Source organism: Neofelis nebulosa, chromosome 5 (genome assembly GCF_028018385.1).
Source record: "Neofelis nebulosa isolate mNeoNeb1 chromosome 5, mNeoNeb1.pri, whole genome shotgun sequence".
Classification (NCBI taxonomy): domain Eukaryota; kingdom Metazoa; phylum Chordata; class Mammalia; order Carnivora; family Felidae; genus Neofelis; species Neofelis nebulosa.
Window position 1 is genome coordinate 131,080,083 of NC_080786.1, and position 21,173 is coordinate 131,101,255.

The 21,173-nt window shown below is 35.9% G+C and overlaps 1 non-coding gene across 1 annotated transcript; it reads right to left on the reverse strand.

Moving 5' to 3' along the window:
* Positions 1–12,508: 12,508 nt before the first annotated feature.
* LOC131513304 (small nucleolar RNA SNORA62/SNORA6 family) lies at positions 12,509–12,662 on the reverse strand. The gene has a single exon (XR_009262523.1). It is a non-coding gene; the product is annotated as a small nucleolar RNA SNORA62/SNORA6 family (small nucleolar RNA).
* Positions 12,663–21,173: the final 8,511 nt, after the last annotated feature.

Consider the following 21,173-nt stretch of genomic DNA (forward strand, 5'->3'; position numbering starts at 1 on the left):
GCTCGTAAGATATCATGAAGTTGAACTGCTTTACACTGTTTATCTCATCAATTAAATGTAAGCTTCAAGAGGGCAGCAATTTTTCCCCTTTTTGCTCACTGCTCTTAGGACAGAGAATAAATGGAATACAGTAGATACTCAATAAACATGTATCGAATGAATCAAAGCGTGACTGTCTATATTTTGTGATCTCATGAGGAAGGTTGAAGAAATTAACAAAACTGTGACCTTCCCTAGCTGTGTCATCCACTTCAGGAGCCCTCTCAAAGACACACGTCCCTTACCTTACTTGCTGGCAGAACACTCACCCTCTTCCTCTTAGGTGAATCCTGATTAGGTCAAGCCACTTAGATAAGTAATGTTTACTATGCCAATCAGGGGTTTAAGCACAGGCATATGATGCAATTATGGCCAATGAAGTTTACTTGGAAATGTTTTTCTTACTTAAAAAAAAAAAAAAAGTAGCATGGAAAAATGTCCATCTTAACCAAAGTTTGCCAAAACACTCAAGGCAACAGTATAGAAAAATGGAAAATACCATGTGGGTTCCTGATAACACCACTAGGACAATTAATTACCTACCTGTTCATGTTGGGTAGGATGATATATCCCCTACTGTTTAAGTTATTTTGGTAATGTCTTCTATTACTTATATTTTAATTAACACAAAAAAAATTTCAAATAGGGGGCGCCTGGGTGGCTCAGTCGGTTGAGCGTCTGACTTCGGCTCAGGTCATGATCTCGCGGTCTGTGGGTTTGAGCCCTGCGTCGGGCTCTGGGCTGACAGCTCAGAGCCTGGAGCCTGCTTCATATTCTGGGTCTCCCTCTCTCTCTCTCTGCCCTCTCCTGCTCATGCTGTCTCTGTCTCTCAAAAATAAACACTAAAAAAAAAAAAAAAAAAAAAAATTACAAATAGTCACACGGTTTCCTGCAATGTGTTAAGTGAAACTAAAATGAAGATGGATGTCAGGTGCCCCCCCCCCCTTTCTATTAAGCTGCATGCCTTACAGAACATGTCATATGACAATAAAACAAGATCTCCCAACATGAGTCATATTTTCTCACAGGAATTAATTTATAAACAGTGTGTTCTTAATTAAGAGTTGAAAATAAACATATGACCAAAGCAAAGGCAATCCAAATATAGAGCTTTGAAATAATCTAAAGAGTAAAATGTGCTCTAAACCACCATATGCCTAACAAGGATCTGCAGAACTATCAGTACTTATCCAAAGGAAGGAAGAAAGGGAAGGAGGGAGAGGGGATGGTAGGTGGCAAGGGGGAGGTGGAAGGTCCCAAGGCCAAACAAAATCAGGACATGATGGATTAAACATAACTAACTACACTTCCTTTGTGTGGGTATATACACTGGAAATTTACCTTTCTAGTTCATGTTCCCCTTCCTCTTTGAAGTAATTCTAGGTTGGAAGGGAAGAGAGGTTGTGGGTCAGTAATGGTTTGTGTCAAAGGGCTAACAGTCATCAGGTTTTGATTTTTACCTCAAAGCCAAACCGTTAGTAACAAAATCAAAGCTTTATCTATCCGAAACTCTAACTTTGAGTTCTCACTGTAAGAACCTACCAAACTACAGTGTTTCCTCATAGAAGTCTTATAAGCTTAGAAAATTTCTACACATGTAAAATCCCTATGCTATTAAATAACTCACTTTAGACATCATGGGCCCCAAATAGAAGATATAAAAAATTAACTTCATACAGGATAAACTTAACTCTACCCTTAATATAATACCTATAATATATGGTAGGTATTTAATTTCCAATCTTTTATTAGCTGTCAAACTGAAAATTTACTGATTTATGGCTCTTAAAAAAATTATTGAAAGATGCTGGGAAAAGTAGAAATTTCCTTTAAAATCTTCTCAGCATACATTACAACAGTAAAAAAAGCAATCAAAATTATTCTGCTGGTAAAACCAAAAAGTATTCACAAATCAATTTAACTGAGGACGTTAGTCCAGACAGTGTATCTGATCATGGTAAGGCTGAGTATCTATTGGCAATCCTGCCTCATCCTGCTCTACCCTGCTTCTCCTTTGGGTTACTCTCAGGCAATGAAGAGGAATGAAAGCAGAAACATGAATAAAAACTGGATTAAAAGTATAGAGCCATGGAATTATCCAAAACAATGGATGCTATCTTAGTCCAGTCAGGCTGCTAACATGGAATACCATGGACTGGGTTGCTTATAAATGACAAACATTTACTTCTCACAGTTTTGGAGGTTGGTAAGTCTAGGATCCCCATGCATGCAGGTGCAGCATCTGGTGAGAATCTAGCTTTCTAACTCATAGATGGCCATCTTTTCACTATACCTAAAGTGGCAGAAAGGGAAAGGGATCTACTTCAGGCCTTTTTTTTTTTTTTTTTTTTAATTTTTTTTTAACGTTTATTTATTTTTGAGACAGAGAGAGACAGAGCATGAACGGGGGAGGGTCACAGAGAGAGGGAGGCACAGAATCTGAAACAGGCTCCAGGCTCTGAGCTGTCAGCACAGAGCCCGACGCGGGGCTCGAACCCACGGACCGTGAGATCATGACCTGAGCCGAAGTCGGACGCTTAACCGACCGAGCCACCCAGGCACCCCTCCTTCAGGCCTTTTTTATATGGGAGCTCATCCCACTGTGAGGGCTCTACCCTCACGACCTAATCACTCCCAAAGGCACCACCTCTCAATACCATCTCCTTCGGGGTTAGGATTTCAACATACGAATTTTGAGAAGAAAATAAACATTTAGACTATAGCAGATGATATTTAAAATTTTGTTTTTCCAAATACGAATTGTTATTTTGACTACAGGAGATTCAAAACATTTTAGTGTTTTATCTTAATTTAAGTCAACTAGATAAGCATTATACAAACGAAACAAAAGTATTAATTCCAAAATTCCAACATTAACTATTACATCAAAAAAAAAAATTCAGAATTTTATTTCTCACAAGGACTCAAGGCCATGTCCAAAAGGGTATCTATGGACTTACAATAAAAACTAAAACTTACTGTGCACAGTATGTGCCAAGAATGACATTAAGTGCTTTCTATGGTTTCATTCTTTCTTTTTTCTTTTAATTTTTGAGAGACAGAGAAAGACAAAGCACAAGTGGGGGAGGGGCAGAGATAGAAGGAGACACAGAAGCAGAAGCAGGCTCCAGGCTCTGAGCTGTCAGCACAGAGCGCGATTCCGGGCTCGAACTCACAAACTGTAAGACCATGACCTGAGCCGAAGTCAGACGCTTAACTGACTGAGGCACCCCTATGATTTAATTCTTTCAATTCTCAAAACAACGCTATAAAGTTATCCCCATTTTACAGATGAGAACACTGAGCCTTAGGAGGTAAGATGATTAGTCAAAGCCAACAAAGTAAGTGGCAGAGTTAGGATTCACACTTGTTCAAAACCACCACACCATAGTGTCTCAATGCTTGTCAAATTCAATCTATTACCTATAAATACTGCTTTGAGTCTAATGTGGCTTCCTTAAGATTTTTAAGAAACCTCAAATATATTTCTATACTTTAATGCCTCTCAATAGGGAATGCAATTTTTTTAATGAAGTTTCTACTTTTTTAAAAACAATTTTTTTTTTTTAAATGTTTATTCACTTTTTGAGAGAGAGAGAGAGCACAAGCAGGGGCGGGGCAGAGAGAGAGGGAGACACAGAATCCAAAGCAGTCTCCAGGCTCTGAGCTGTCAGCACGGAGCCCGACGTGGGGCTCAAACCCACAAACCGTGAGATCATGACCTGAGCTGAAGTCTGGCGCTTAACCAGCTGAGCCACCCAAGCGCCCCAAAGCTTTCTACTTTAATTCCAGTATAGTCAATATCCAGTGTTACAGTTTCAGGTGTACAATACAGTGATTCAACAATTCTACACATTACTCAGTGCTAGTCCTGTTAAGCGTACTTTTAGGAATGCAAGCTTTTAATTTTTTTTTTTTTTTCAACATTTTTTATTTATTTTTGGGACAGAGAGAGACAGAGCATGAACGGGGGAGGGGCAGAGAGAGAGGGAGACACAGAATCGGAAACAGGCTCCAGGCTCCGACCCATCGGCCCAGAGCCTGACGCGGGGCTCGAACTCACGGACCGCGAGATCGTGACCTGGCTGAAGTCGGACGCTTAACCGACTGCGCCACCCAGGCGCCCCTAGGAATGCAAGCTTTTAAAACAACTACTTGGAGGGTTAACTCCCAGCCATTATAATTAACTTTTATTAACTGGTTGGGAAGTGAATGCCCGGTTTTGACAATTATACTAAGTCATACATTAACTCACTTAATCATTATCTATAAAATAGATACTATTCAACCTTACAGCTGAAGAAGGTAAGGCTCAGAGCAGTGGAATGACTTGTCCAAAGTCACACCACAGCTAAGGAGCAGGCCCAGGATTCAAATTCAGGTCAGTGTGCTTTTATAATTCATTTCACAAACCGCTACTGAAGTAAGCCTCCACAGTGTCAGACCAATCACCTTGGTCAACCCATCTCCTGACCATTTCATGAAAGACTAACAGTCTGTTTTTAAATCACTGGTCAAATTTTCTGCACCTAGAGCTATACAAATATAATTACTAGTCCTTGCTGCCCCCATGAGCCTCTTTAAATAAAAATACATCTTTAGGGTAGTCTGGCTTCTGGCAATGTATTTAAACAAATTCACCAAATATATTGCTTTTGTTACTACCATGGCACAAGCATTCTGAATTTTCCTTACTGGAATAAAGCCTATTAAGTCTTTTTGCAGGAAAATCTCTAGGACTTTTGTAAATACCAAAAAACCTGAGGAAATGTTGATCCTTTAAAATAAATCTTGACCTAGTAAGAACTGGCACCAGGCCTTTTATTTTCTTGCAGTCAGCAAAACTGCAAACCTATAAAAATTCAAATAGTAGTTCAGGGCATGCATTTTGAAGCACCTGCATATATGGTGAGTCACTTTACAAACTCATACTTTATACTGAAAACTTTCTTCACTTGAGTACGGAGGCAGAAATCACTTAGAAAACCCAGAACTGCTGTACAACAAAAGAAAAAGCAAGTCCATTTGGGGTTTTACTACTTGTTTCCCCTGACAACTGTCTTCCCTAGAGGGAAAAAAAAAAGAGTATTACTATTAGCTCCTATGCACCTTGCTTGATAGTTCAAACACATTTGGAAGCTGCTGTTTCTAACCCTGCATTAATCCAGATCTTTGGAAAAATCAACTGAAGGCCAATTTAATCACCCAACAAAAATAAGCAAGTGTGTATGGGGAGAGCAGGGTTGAAGGAAGTAGAGAGAACTGGGTCAGTAGGTGGCAGATGGTAACTGGTTTAAACTTGAAAGGAGTTCAAATGCGTGGAGCAGGGTTTGTGAATACTCTTCAAGTGGAATAGAAGCAAAGAAGGAAAAATGCAAAATGTGTGGAACAGCGGTCTTTATTTAGAAGAGTGTGCTATTGAGTAAAACAGCAATCATCAACAGTCATCACCTATTTTATTTCTTCTGGAACATACAGAATTAACAATATTGCGAGTACAACACTATCCTTCGAGAACATTACACTGGTGACAACAAATTTTATTTCCTCATTTACTCTGCAAAATATTCCTTTGATGTAGGTTATAGCTCAGGTTACAGATTAGGAAACTGAGGCTCGGGTGAAATGATTTGTTAACAGTCTGTTTGGTAAGCTATGGTTCAAATATAAATCTTATGACTCTAAAGACCAGCATTTTCCATGTCACTGTGTGAAACTGTGGCCATAACAGTGGTTACTCTTAGTATCTGCACAATAGGTAAAAGAGAAATGCAGCTGGTCCTTGAACAGCATGGGTTTGAACTGTGCAGGTACACTCTCTTTCAATAGATATATTGGAAATTTTTTTGGAGATCTGCAACATTTTGAAAAAAAACAGATGAACCAATGTAAGCTAGAAATACCAAAAAATTTAAGAAAAAGTTAGGTATTATTGCAAGACTACAGTATATAATACACATAAAATATGTGTTAATAAAGTGTTTATGTTGTCAGTAAGGCTTCTGATAAACAGTAGGCTATTAGGAGTTAAGTTTGGGGGTAGTCAAAAGTTACAGATTTTCAACTGTGCCAGGGATCAGTCCCCTTAACCCCCATGTTGTTCAAGGGTCAACTGTATATCCTTTGGGTGTGTATGTATATGTGTATGTCTGTGTGTGTGTATATACATATGTATATATATATACACATATATGTGTGTGTATATATATATGTATATGTGTGTATATATATATATATATATATATATATATATATATATATATATATAAAACGAAGAAACAAAACAACTACTGCTGCTTTCTCTCAAGTTACACTATTGCGAAAGACTTAAAAGCTAAGTAAATAGCATTCTGTGGTCACCAGACTAGGTTTAAATTGTAACTTTCCAAGAAATATTATTCACCCTTAACAGAAACTCATGGGAGTACTTAAAGAAATGAAAGTATTATTTATCCATTTCTTATTTACTGAAATTACTATGAAAATAGTAAATCAGCACAAATTCAGTATTAATACAAACTCTATGCACATATTTTTAACACATATGTCAAAGTAACAATAACATTCATGGTCAGGTTATATCCATTTCAATTAGGATAAACACATAGACTTCTTTCTGAATTTTTGTCTGTATCATAAAATAAAACAAAAGGATCAAATTTTTAGTCACCATTAAAAAATTAAAAAGGCCAAATATTTTCTATTATGACCTAGGTAATAAAACAAGGGCTCTCTGTAATGACCACCTAAAATACGCCTGGGCGGCCTATAATGTTAGCTTCCCAAACCTGCTTAGTTGCCAACAGAACAGTTTCCAAATTGCACATCATACTTTGTCACGAGTAAGGAAGACTTAGAAACCGCAGTCATTGCTTCCTCCTTACAAATTCAGTCTCTGTTACCAATTCGTGTCACCAACATCTGAGCACTTAAACACAAAAGAATATACAGGCTCATATTTTCAGGGTCTACGGATGATCACAGTATTCATGCCTCAAGATGCTGGTTCTATGAAACTTGTTTCCTCCCTCAACCTCAACCCCTCTTCTTCTTTGAACTAATTCAGTTATAACCCAGATATACACAATATCCAGATTTGTTTTTGAGAAAAAAAAAAATCTCCAAAAATCAGAAACTTACTCCAATCCTACATACTGTTCTTAGTACAAGAACTATACCCCAATTAAATTTAAAAAAGAATTCACCATCCCAAATTCAGTCTCGTTTAGAACCTCCGCTAGCCAGGTAAGCTATTTAATTTTAAATACTCCTAGGAAATAGAATTGACAGGGATGGGGTCACCTTTGAGAAATTTATGGAAATCTATGAGATGATGCCCTTCAAAAAATGTATTTTACTCCATGTAATTCAAACATACGATGAATTAAGGATCAATTTTGGAAAGGTGTTAACAAAACTTTTAAATCCATTCATCTTTGAAACTGTTGCATTTCACCAGGTAATTTATTACTTTCCCCACAGGCCTATTTTCTTTCTTGTTTCAGATGAATAGTAAAGAGACTTATTATAGTAAACATTCAGCTAACACATTAAATCAATCTTGCCATTATTCAGGTAAGAAACAAAACAACATTCTATATGTTTTACATAAAAACAAAGAAACTTATGTAGTCAACAAGATACAGTTTGAGTACTTTCATGAACACTTAGCCCACACTTTGGAACCTACAAATTTCTTTTTTTTTTTTTTTTTTAATGTTTGTTTACTTTTTTGAGACAGAGAGAGACAGAGCATGAATAGGGGAGGGTCAGAGAGAGAGAGGGAGACACAGAATCTGAAACAGGCTCCAGGCTCTGAGCTGTCAGCACAGAGCCCGACGTGGGGCTCGAACTCACGAACCGTGAGATCATGACCTGAGCCGAAGTCGGACGCTTAACCGACTGAGCCACCCAGGTGCCCCAGAACCTACAAATTTCTAACACACATGCCATCGTGTCACCTTCACACAGATAACTGTTGCACAGTAAGTTCAAGTGATTTGCGTCACATAACATGGGATGAGTTTTTATCCTTTTCTTAATTATTTCTAGAGCTCCAGGATACACCCTGGAGGAGTTATTTCAACGACATTTTGATTGATAACTATATATATATATATATATATATATATATATATATATATATATATATATATATATATGGCAGAAAGCTGAGTGCTTTACCCATCACAACTTTATAAAAGACATGGTCCCTTCCCCTTAGAAGTTTACAGTCTTTCAGAAGAGATGAATAAAATAAATGCAGTGTGAATGGTACTCATCAACTAAGGGAGAGTGTAAGAGGACACTTCGGTGTGATTACTCAAATCACAGAATGGGGAGCGTTCTGGTAAAAGAAAATGAGCGGTGATCACAAGACACTGATGATGAAGACTGAGAAACCAGTGTGGCCGTCTAAGAAATGTGCACTTTAACGTCTTTAAGGATGAGGCAAATGGAATATGATGCTGAGAAGTAGGAGCCAGATACAAATAGGACTTGGCCTTTTTCTTATAGGCAAAGGTCTTTGTTTAGAGTTACGATACTTCAGAAAGATTTACCGTCCTATAGTATATACAATGTGAATAATAAAACTTAATGGCAAAAAAAAAAAACAAAAACAGTTAGAAAGCTACTGCAGTAACAATCATGAAGTACTAATACTTGAATTTGGAAGATGACAGTGGAAAGAGAAAAAAATAAACCCAAACCCATAATTCTTCCTTTTCTAATGAAAATGATTACTGAAATAGTCATATATATCATGTGCTGATATATGAAGGCATAAAATAAAACCAAATACTTGTAAACACACTTGCATGAAAACTTTGGTTAAATGGTTGCATAAAGTTACCTATTCTACAAAGGAAAAAACATTTATAATATCTGCTTTCAATATATTCTAAGGTAGCATATACAATTTCTTAATATAAGGCTTTGATTACATTTTTGTATTATTTTAAAAACATTTATTGTAGGTGGCCTAAAAATAAAACTTTCAACAACTACAATTAGAAAATATCTATATACAACGAAAGACCATCTATACTAGATAGAAATCACTTCTTCAAAACTATCAAGGTCTATTTGGTTCATACTAATTTTAAGATACCAAACTACGATGTATGTCTCTATATTTCACAAGAACAAAAAAAGTATCTTATAAATATCCTTCTCTGATAACATTATTTTTATGATCCAAATGAAAAAATATACATGTAAATACCCAAAAGATAAATTACCTGACCATAATTATAAACCCTACTTTTTGAAACCACATAGTTACATGCTACCTTTCGTAGGTACATACGTTACCAGTCTGAGAAATAAACTACTTTCAACTAATTCAAACTATCAAAATGTATTATTATATATACAACTGAAGATCTTTGTTTCCTCATGCTTTAAATATTCCCTATCCCTAGAAAATTCCTAAGGCACATTTTCAGGATTGGAAAAAAGTGTATCTTCTCCACGCATTCAAGAAATTTACTCAATAAATACTTATGAGCTCCTTCTAGATGCCTATCATTAAAAAACAATAATTTTTAAAGGTATAATTGATACACAAAAAGCTGTACAACTTGATGAGATTGGAGGTAAACACAGACTCATGAAATCTCTGCCACAGTCAATGCCATAAATACATCCAACACCTTGAAAAGTTTCCTCCTGCCCTCTTTATTTTTTGTATGGTAAGAACACTTAACATAAGATCTACCTCTTCGCAATTTTTTAAATATAAAATACAGTATTGTTAACCATAGGTAGTATGCTGTACAGGTCTTTAGGATTTATACCTCTTGTGTAATTTAAAGTTTGTACTTTTGATCAAAACCTCAGTTTCCTCCTCCCAATTCCTGGTAAACACCATTCTATTCCCTGCTTCTATGAGTCTGACTATTTTGGGTTCCTCATATAAGTGAGGTCATGTTCTTCTGTCTAGCTTATTTCACCTAGGATAATGTCCTATAAGTTCATGTTGTCACAAATGACAGGATTTCCTTCTTTTTTAAGGTTGAATAATTCCATTATATGGAAATACTGCATTTTCTTTATCCGTGTCTTGGCTATTGTCAATAGTGCTGCAATGAGCCCCAAGAGTGCAGATACCTCTTCAAGATCCTAATTTCAATTTGTTTTGTTATATACCCAGAAGCAAGACTACTGGATCATATGGTTCCATAATCATTGTGTTCAATAGTGGCTATACCAACTGATGCCCAGCACTACTCTAGGTCCTTTCAGATATATTAGGGATGAACAACACAACATAAAAAGATTCCTGCCCTCAGGGAGCTTTCACTATAGAAGAGGAAAATAATCAATAACCAATAATTTTTTAAAACTTAATTTCATGGTAGTCTTAAAGGTGGTTAAGTGTTGTGGAAAAAGAAAAGAAGTAAAAAAGGAAAGAGGGGAGGCTTCCACCTTGAGTGGTTACCAGGCTAGGCCTCATCAAGAAGATGCCACAGCCTTATCAGCTAATACAAGAACTTTAATTTTACTACTACTAAGATGAAAGCTTAAAAGCAGAGGAATGATTTTCTTTTTCAAAAAGTGGCCAGGGGACCCTGGGTGGCTCAGTCAGTTAAGTGTCTGACTCTTGGTTTGGGCTCGGGTCATGATCTCACAGTTGGGGAGTTCAAGCCCTGCACAGGGCTTTGTGCTGACAGCAAGGAGCCTGCTTGGGATTCTGTCCCTCCCCTACTCATGTTCTCTCTCTCTCAAAATAAATAAATACTTTTTCTAAAAAAAGTAGCCAATAATATATAATGTTAGAACTGGGTGTCGGGGCACCTGGATGGCTCAGTTGGTTAGGTGACTGATTTCGGCTCAGGTCATGATCTCACAGTTCGAACCCCGCATCAGGCTCTGTGCTGACAGCTTGGAGCCTGGAGCCTGCTTCAGATTCTGTGTCTTCCCTCTCTCTACTCCTCCCTGCGCATGCTCTGTGTCTCTCTGTCTCTCAATAGTAAATAAATGTTAAAAAAAAAAAAATTTTTTTTTAAAGAACTGGGTGTCAAAAAAAGTAGATTTCGTGAAAAAGGAAGAAGTAGTACTATATGTTAAAAAGGAAAAAAAAAGCGAGTAGGACTATAAAACAACTACCACAGATCTAGAGCCCAAAGTAACAGTTAACATACAGTTATAGCAAGTATTAATCCAGGAGCTTTATCCCCCATGACAACACCACGTGTTACCATGTTCAAAGGTCAATACTACCTTATCCACATTCTGAATTACATTCTGAATTCTGAACACTAAAAAAGCTTAAAACAAGCCAAATTGGTGGTAAAATCTGATCTAAGTTCATATAAGATAGCATATAGATCTTGATTTATCCTACTTGGCAAATATATACACGAAGAAACATTACCCCCAAAATCTAGGTAACCTTTAAATATCCTAATTAATGAAAAGTCATAGATACATCTATACATATACATATAACCATTTTTTCTTAACTGCCCTATTTTATGCAGGAGACAGAGGAGTTACATCATTCAGTTTATCACAAAAACCAGCCATGCTTTTACAAAATGGACAAAAAGGGGGCGCCTGGGTAGCTCAGTCGGTTGAGCATCCAACTTTGGCTCAGGTCATGATCTCACGGCTGGTGAGTTCGAGACTCACGTAGGGCTCTGTGCTGACAGCTCGGAGCCTGGAGCCTGCTTCTGATTCTGTGTCTCCCTCTCTCTCTGCCCCTAACCCACTCGCATTCTGTCTCTGTCTCTCTCAAAAATAAACATTAAAAAAAAATTTAAAAAAGGAAAAACAGGAACATACAAAAGAATAAAATTCTATTCAGCATATAACCTAGAGTAAGGTGGAAAATATGAGTCTGCTATTACATATTTTGAATTGTACAGTATAAAGGTAGTGTATTTTTCATACATGTGCCCCAACCATTGACTAATTGCTTTATCTGATGTTCAACAAATGGAAACGTTACTTATTTCAACACCGAAGGAAAACCAGGCTGTTTGAGACCCACTAAAAAGATGGTATATTAGCTTTCAACATGGCATCTTTCTACCGGATTTTAAAGGATACTTTTAATTAGATATGAATTTGGCAAACACATGGTCTTTAAAAAACCCCAGATATAACTATAGCTATGATGTCCAATATGGTAGACATGTGGCTACTGAGTATTTGAAAAGTGACTAGTTTGCCTTTTTAAAACTTTTTTATTTTTATTTCATTTTTTTAAATGTTTATTTATTGGAATGCCTGGGTGGCTCAGTGGGTTATGCGTCCAACTTTGGTTCAGGTCATGATTTTATGGTTCATGAGTTCAGGCCCCGTGTCGGGCTCTGCTGACAGCTTAGAGCTGGAGCCTACTTCGGATTCTGTGTCTCCCTCTCTTTCTCTGACCCTCCCCTGCTTGCACACTGTTTCTCTCACTTTCAAAAATAAATAAAGATTAAATTATTTATTTATTTATTTATTTACTTATTTATATGCTTGTAGCCAGAATTACTATCAAATTCCACTCACTGAGCCAGAGATCCTTGCGCTGTTAACAAAAGATTTCCCCCTCCTACAGCACACTATATACACCTGTAAGTTCATCTGCCAGCCAGTGGCCTCAACTCCAAGCTCTAACAATGTGCAGGAAAAGTGACTAGTTTGAATTGAGATGTGCTATAAATGAAAATATACACTGAATTTCAAAAACTTACTGTGAGAAAATGAATGTAAAATATCTCAGAATTTTATATTAATTATGCAATGAAATGATAGTATTTTACTGATGGGGGTTAAATAAAATATTTCATTGATTGATTAGTTCCTTTTTCCTCTTTTAATGTGCCTAGAGAAAAATTTCAAATTACATGTGTAGCTTACACTATACTTTTTTTTTAAATTTATTTTTAATGTTTTTATTTATTTTTGAAGGAGAAAAAAAACAGAGCATGAGCAGGGGAGGAGCAGAGAGCAAGGAAGACACAGAATTCGAAGCAGGCTCCAGGCTCTAAGCTGTCAGCACAGAGTCAGATGTGGGGCTCAGACTCACAAACTGTGAGATCATGACCTGAGCCGAAGTCGGACACTTAACCAAATGAGCCACCCAGGAGCCCTTCTTCTGTGTGAACTTCCACTCAATGAACAGCACTGTTCTATAGTAAGACTGAGAAAAAGATGGACATAAAATTTCTCAAGTCCTTATGTTCCAGAATAAATAATTTCACGTTAGATATCCAGAAAGATTAACACAACATGGATAAAGTTAGCAAGATATATTTATCAGAAATGCTAAAGCAAATTATTTTGCAACTCAAGGGTATATTATTTTAGATATTCAAGAGGTATCCAAAAATCCAGGAATAAAATAAAAGCCCTACGTATGAAATGTCTAACTTATTTTAAAATCAACGTTCAGTACTTCTATACCAGTAAGTATATATAAGGGTTCTGTGTCTTATTTTCCTTCCCTAGGGTTAGGACAGACCTCAGTTTCAGTGACTAAATATATACCATAATGGCATCAGAAAACGGGCAATTTATTTTTAATGGACAGAAAAATTTCATACCTCCTAAAAAACAACTTTAGATTTTACTTAAAGTTGGAAAAAATTAAGTCCATTTCATAGTAAGATCTATCATTAAGAAAAGATACACTGATAGGCATTTCCCAAATATCCTTAAAAGCACTCCAAGTATATATTATACTAAAGTTAAACATTTCCATATTCCACAATTCCCTGGTTCCAGTCCTGTGCATATACGCATCAGAAATGAATGTTTGTTTCTACCAAAAGATATAAACAAATTCACAGTAACCTTTCTTATACCCCCAATTGGAAAGATATTCAAAATCCATGTACAACGGAAAAGATAATGGTAGTCTAATCATACATACAATGGAATACAGACAATTTGAAAAGGGAGAGACAAATAATACAAATATGGAGGACTCTCGCAGACATAAGGTTGATCAAAACACTCAGACACAAAACAGCTCATATTACATGATTCCAACTGTATAAAGTTCAAAAACAGGCAAAATTAACACATAGTAAAAAACACCAAAGATTGGTTTCTGTTGAGTGGAAGCAGTACTGACTAAGAAAGACAGCCTTTTGAGGTTGGGTGTTAGCTACGCAGGGTTTGCTTATGTAGAAGAAAAGAAAAATCACTGAACGGGCAAGAAAGAGTCTATTTCACTAGGTGAAATTATACCTTGATAAAATGTTTATTTAGGTAACTTTAAAAAAAAAAAAAAAGGTTTATATCTGTTAGTTTTAAAGAGTTTTAAAGTCCATTTGAATGTTTGTATCTCTAAATATTTAATTTTAACAGTTAATTCTTATCTTCAATTTAAAAAGATAACTTTCCATGCTCCTGGATCAGAGAAACAAATATTGTTAAAATGCCTACTACCCCAAGCAATCCACACATTTAAGGCAATCCCTATCAAAATACCAATGGCATTCTTCACAGAACTAGAACAAAAAAATCCTAAAATTTATATGGAACCACAAAAGACCCCGAATAGCCAAAGCAATTTTGAAAAAGAAAAGTGGGGCAGCTGGTTGGGTCAGCTGGCTGGGTGCCCAACTCTTATTTTTGGCTCAGGTCATGATCTCACCATTCATGAATCCAAGCCTCGAGCAGAGCTCTGCACTGACAGCACAGAGCATGCTTGGGATTCTCTCTCCCTTTCTCACTGCCCTTCCCCCCCCCCAAATAAGTAAACTTTTTTTTAAAAGAAAAAAGCAAAGCAAAGCTGCAGGTATCACAATTTCAGACCTCAAGTTATATTACAAAGCTGTAGTAATCAAAACAGTATGGTACTGGCACAAAATAGACACTGTGATCCAGTTATCATGCTACTGGGTATTTACCCCCAAATGCAAAAACACTAATTCAAAGGGATATATGCACCCCTATGTTTACAGCAGCATTACTTACAATTGCCAAATTATGGAAGCAGCCCAAGTGTCCATCGATTGATGAACAGATAAAGAAGGTGTGTGTGTGTGTGTGTGTGTGTATACATAATGGAATATTCACTCATAATAAAGAATGAAATCTTGCCATTTGCAATGACCTGGATGGAAACAGGGAGTATAATGCTAAATGAAATAAGTCACTTAGAGAAAGACAAATGCCATATGATTTCACTCATAGGTGGAATTTAGGAAACAAAACAAATGAGCAAGAGGTAAAAAAAAAAAAAAAAAAAAAAAAAAAGAGAGAGAGAAAGGAACAAGCCAAGAAACAGACACTTAACTACTGAGAACAAACTGACAATTATCAGAAATAGATGAGGGGATGCATGAAATAGGTGATAGGGATTGAGAAGGGCACTTGTCCTCATGAGCATGGGGTTATGTATGGAAGTGTTAAATCACTACATCATACACTTGAAACTAATATAACACTGTATGTTAACTACACCGGAATTAAAATTAAATTAAATTGTAAGCTAATAAATAAATAAATAACCAGTAACCCGTCCTCCAAAAAACTAAAAAATAAAAGGTAACTTTGAATTTCAAAAAATCCAGAGTTTCTGATCCTATCATTTCTTTCACTGAGAAAGTATGCATAGTCAAAATTAAAGTTAATATTTGGGGTGTTGTCTACATTTTCTTTAATAGTCCTAATGTGCTTATTTAAATTTCTTATTTGCTTTCACCCTCCCTCTCTTAACTGACAATAAAAAAGAAAAGATGCTGCTTTGCCAATGGTGAATAATCTTGAACAGTTACTACTTTAAAAGTTCAATACAGGGGCGCCTGGGTGGCTCAGTCGGCTCAGGTCATGATCTCGCGGTTTGTGAGTTCGAGCCCCACATCAGGCTGACAGCTCAGAGCCTGCTTCTGATTCTGTGTCTCCCTCTCTCTCTGCCCCTCCCCCACTCACGCTCTGTCTCTCTCTGTCTCAGAAATAAACATAAAAAAATTAAAAAAAATAAAAATTAAAAAAAAATGAAAGTTCAATACACTGTGTGATGGAAACATAAAATACTGTAAATTTATCCAATCCTAGAAATTCATATGGCTTGACAAGTGATTAAGAAAATCTGTAAAACTGATTTTTGTGTCATTGCATATGAATATAAATAATGAATATCCAGTTAATAAAGAAAATACATATTCAAAGAAGTTGACTTATTCACTACCACTTTAACAAACACATTATTTTATTAAATATTTGTATTCCAAGCAAGACAGCTGGCAAGTTTTTTAAGGAAAACACAAAACTTAGGGGAGGTTTAAAGGTGGATACTAAGAAGGAAACTTTGGATAGGGTTGAAGGGGACTGCGTTCACCACTGACTTCAGTCAAATCATTTGGTACATTCATATGGGGTCCTGGGATTGCAAAAGACAAAAACACAAAGCAGGGAAGATTCTTCCTTCCTTCCTAGTAATATATCACCTGTCCTGAGACTCAGGCTCTGCAAGTAGATGAATTCTTATGCTACAATAATAAACCACATGTGATAATGCAGATAGGGAACATAATAGACGGACACAGGCAGAATCAGGTGTCCATGGATCCAGATGAAAGACTGGCAGAAATATAGATGGTAGCTGATCCCTCTACTGGAAGGTAGAGTTGTCATAGGCAGGAAGGACTTTAAGCCTGCCTGATTATTTAAGGTATATTTCATACTGTCTTAGATTAAAAAAGAGCCTTTTATACCTTATTTTCAAATCAAAATATTCACTAAAATAATTATATACTGGAAAGAAAAAAATGTAAATACTTCAGATGTTTAAAATAGGCAAAACTGGTTCCATCTAAACTAGACTTTTTACTCACTTACACAAAACTCAGAATTACTGACACTGAAATATATTCCTCCCCTGGGTTACAGATGTCAAACAACTAGTTAATTGACATCTGAAACTTAAAGAAAAATAAATAACAAAATGCAACATGATGTTCTTTCTTCTATAACTGGAAAGGCTTAACTACGTTTAAAAAAATGGGACAATAGACAAAATACAATACCTTCTAGATGTGTTTCTCCTGACTGTTAAAATAACGGGTCCTGAGAACAGAGTTCTGCAATAGCTCACAGTCCAACACTCCCTGAAAATTAAGAAAAATAAATATTACTTCAAGCGCGTCGTATCTCAAAGAATTTCAGTGGTATGTTTTACGATGGAATCTTAACTACTGGCTAAAATAAATTATCTCAAAAAATAACAAAAAAAAATGTAAGACAAAAAATATTCTTAATTATACACGCTTTCCTTGGGCATAGTTGTTGACCATACGTGATGAACAATCTGCATTATAAAATTTACCAAAATATCTTTGTGCTACACCTATTCTAAAGGTGAGAAGTTAATGGTGATGAAGAGGAATTCTGATCAAGAATTCTGGGAGAAAAATTACTAGGATTATTTGGTTGTCAACACAGAGTTTGGAACACCTTCTTTTCTCTCTCTCTCTCTCTCTCTCTCTCTCTCTCTCTCTCTATATATATATATATATATATATATATATATATATTTTTTTTTTTTTTTTCTCTAGAGCACTGGTAAGAAAAAAATGTTGAACTGAGAATTAGAAGCCTTCTAGATACAGAATGACATCAACATGTGGGAAAGTTTATACCTTCAGGAATAACACACTGGGTGAAAAGTTTTTGAGCAGCAAGAGACATAGCCTACACTTTAATACTGTGGTGGCTGAGGGAACTTCATATTGATCAACAGGCTACTGGACAGCGAAGCCAGCTGGGGATAAGGAAGGTGTGATGCAGACTCCCTGATTCCACTACCGGAACTTTAACTTCCCAAAACAAAGTAGCTGCTTTTGATTATCACTTCATTCCCCAGTGCCTGTCAGTTTCCCCACAACCATACAGAGCTACCAAATTTCTTTTGAGTAATGCTTTCTCAACACCCAGCCAAAGTAGGCTCTTTGATCATTATGCTTCCAGATCACTTTCTCTGCATCATGCTTATTGTTATTCTCCCTGCGACTGTGAGCCCCTCACTCATCTCTGAATCCTCCAGCATCTAAGATGGTGCAGGGCACAGAGCTACGTGCAGTAAATATCTGCTCAACCAGTATCTCTTAGAGTCTTTACCAATTAATTAATATACCATGCTGAAGTAAAAATGATACCATAGAAGGAAAGAAGGTAATTATATGGGCCAACTACAAAGTGAAGAATACTTTTCTTTTAATCACTTCATATGCACACACACACACACACACACACACACACACACACACACGCATGTACACACATACACACAGTTCTTCATCAGCAAGACTCTTCTGGTATCCGTGTCAATGCTCTCCCAACCCTTACAATCATCCTGCTAGGGTGGCAGATCTCCTTTCTGCCCAGGTGAACTGGGACTCCAATCCTGCTGTCCGAGGTCCTGCACCAACTGTCATGACGACTGGACATTAACACAAATCCTCTAAGCACATACGTGAGCTGCTCCTAAGCAACACTCCATCAGCAGCAGGAAATGCCACCCACATGTATGAGTCAAAGATATCCAGAATCAACTAAGCGTAGAATGTTCCCAAAATTTTATAAGTAGACAGAAGGCATCATCTTAAAATAGAATTATAACCACTAGAGGGAAATAAACAAACAAACAAACAAACAAACACCCTGAAAAGACCTCCCAGTGATTTAAAGAAAGGAAAAAAAGCATTATCATTTCCTGTTAGGACATTTCTTTTTCAGCAACTAAATAAAAACATTACCAAATCATTTTATGTAATAAAATTTAACCTTATTTTGACCTTCCTCATAAAGCAAACAAATCTCTCTATCTAATAAGGTTCCATCTGAACTATGTAAGATGATAAGCAATACCTTAATTGCATTCATTTACATGACTTTGAAACTATTCTGGGCTGAAGTCACTGACTGCAAGGTCACAGAATACAAAAAAGTAAAATGTACGCAATTTACTGAGGAATGATCCACTTAGAGTGGTAGCACCTTCTCCTTCCTCATTAGAAGACAGCAAATGTCTTAATGCAATCAACAGGTACAGAGGTCTCTTTGAAACATATCACACATATGCATGCTGATTTTATAACTATTAATATGGATATAACCATATAACTATTAATACAGATATAATATACTAAGCATATATATTTGAATAAGTTCATCATATATTATGTCTTGCTTATTAAAATCAATCTGCTGAAAAGAGGTAAAGGACAATTCTATGCCTTAATAGCATGTAAAATCAAAAGATGAAACAGGGCTATTATTTTTCCATTATCTAATAAAATTTCTAACAACTAAAATTCAGGTTACAGAGCTATAACAGTTTTTAGGCCAAGAACTGCAAACATAGGATCTTAAGTATATTAAGAGTTTCTGCTTTCACTTTTTATAACCTAAACGAGCATATGTTCAACTATTTTGCTTAGAGAAGCAGACTTTACATGTCTCAAAGTCAGTAATTAACATTAGTAAAAGGAAGGAAATACAGCAGACAGAAATTGACTACTACAGATTACAAGATACAATGTGTACTCTTTGTAAACCTCAAAATACATCAAAACGCACAAAAACAAGTTAACTCAACAAAATATTTCCGTTTATTTTTATAAAATTCTAACAGACTACATAATACTGGCGCTTGAATTTACTGGAGAAAAAAGAAAGAAACTAAAATAGGATCCAGGATACTTTAAAATGTTTATAATGAAATGTAGAGCATCAAATATTTGTTTTAGGTTTAACATAACATCACCAGAAGATTCGCTTAAGAAGATCCTGCCCCCCAAAAAAAGAAGTTTCTGTGCATTAGATAAATCTCCCACATTTAATTTACTAATCAAGTACTTTTATACTACTCAAGCCAATCTTTCATAATTTAAAAATGACTTAGTGAAAGAGAAGCACTGGTATTCACATTCTCTACCTTCACAGAAGGGCAGCACAGTTTTTCATGTAAATCTGTATTAGCCAAAAAGTTTCAACTAATGCTACTCCACCAAGAACACAACGATGAGTACATATATATTGAAGTCCTATATTCCTAAATAAACTCCAATATTATAACATCACTTTGTCTTTTTTAAATGAGAAATAAAATATCTCGATTTCCTTCTATAAGTTAAGCCTATTCACTTTGAATAGCTTAGTGGTAAAATAAATGTATATATGCATTTTTAGAAATACCAGTTACTATGATCCACATATTACTTTCAGTGACCATATCTTATTTAGATATTTAAGTTTCCTTTCTATAAGAAGCAATTCAGAGTCTAACATGATACATGTATATATATATAATTTGTATAAACACATAACAGGTAATTCATGGTTCACATCCTTTGACAAGGATAAAAGCATAGGGGGCCAATCAGAATCTTCTAGTATTGTTTCCATGTTCTTGGTCACCTTTTTACTTAAACTCAAATCTCAGGTTGTCAATAATTTTCTGATAAAGATGATAACTTTTTGTTATTTCTAAAACACTTCCGTCTGTCCACCCAAAAGACTGAATGCCTTACGTGCCTACAGCTCCTTGATTACGATCACAATATCTAAAGTTCTATTTCATCCACATAAATTGAGGATTTTCCTTTCCATGGACATCAGAACATGTTAAAGCCAATCTTTATAGCCACAATCTAGCCTTTGTGTATCTTTAAATGGTCTACAACCTTGAACTGAAAATGAACTACATTAATGGCATCACTCCTACAGCTCTCAAAGAAAGAAAGGAGTCCGAGTCTAGGTTCAGATACACTTCATTTTAACAGCATGCATCAATCTCAGGTGCGCCCAGTAAATCCTAGCCACAAAGCAAGCATGCACACTTATGCCTTTCCATTTTCTCTTTTCTTTCCCCTTTCCTCTTCCCCAGGAGGTTAATGAACAAAATATTACACTTTTTTAAATAGATATAATGATATGGAGATAAACTATTCATCTGTCAGAAACAGAGTTACATAAATAAAGAAACTTAACAATTCTGTATGTAAAATTAAATCCTGGACTGACAGGGTTGTTCAAATAACACTCAGAAAAGAACAACGTGACTCAAACTGTAAGGAACAGGCCAAAAACATTCCATCAAATCAAGTGTATCTAGAATAGGCCATCATCTCTATTTGAAACACTTGCTAAGAATATGTGAATTCACAGTTCCATCTAGGAAATAT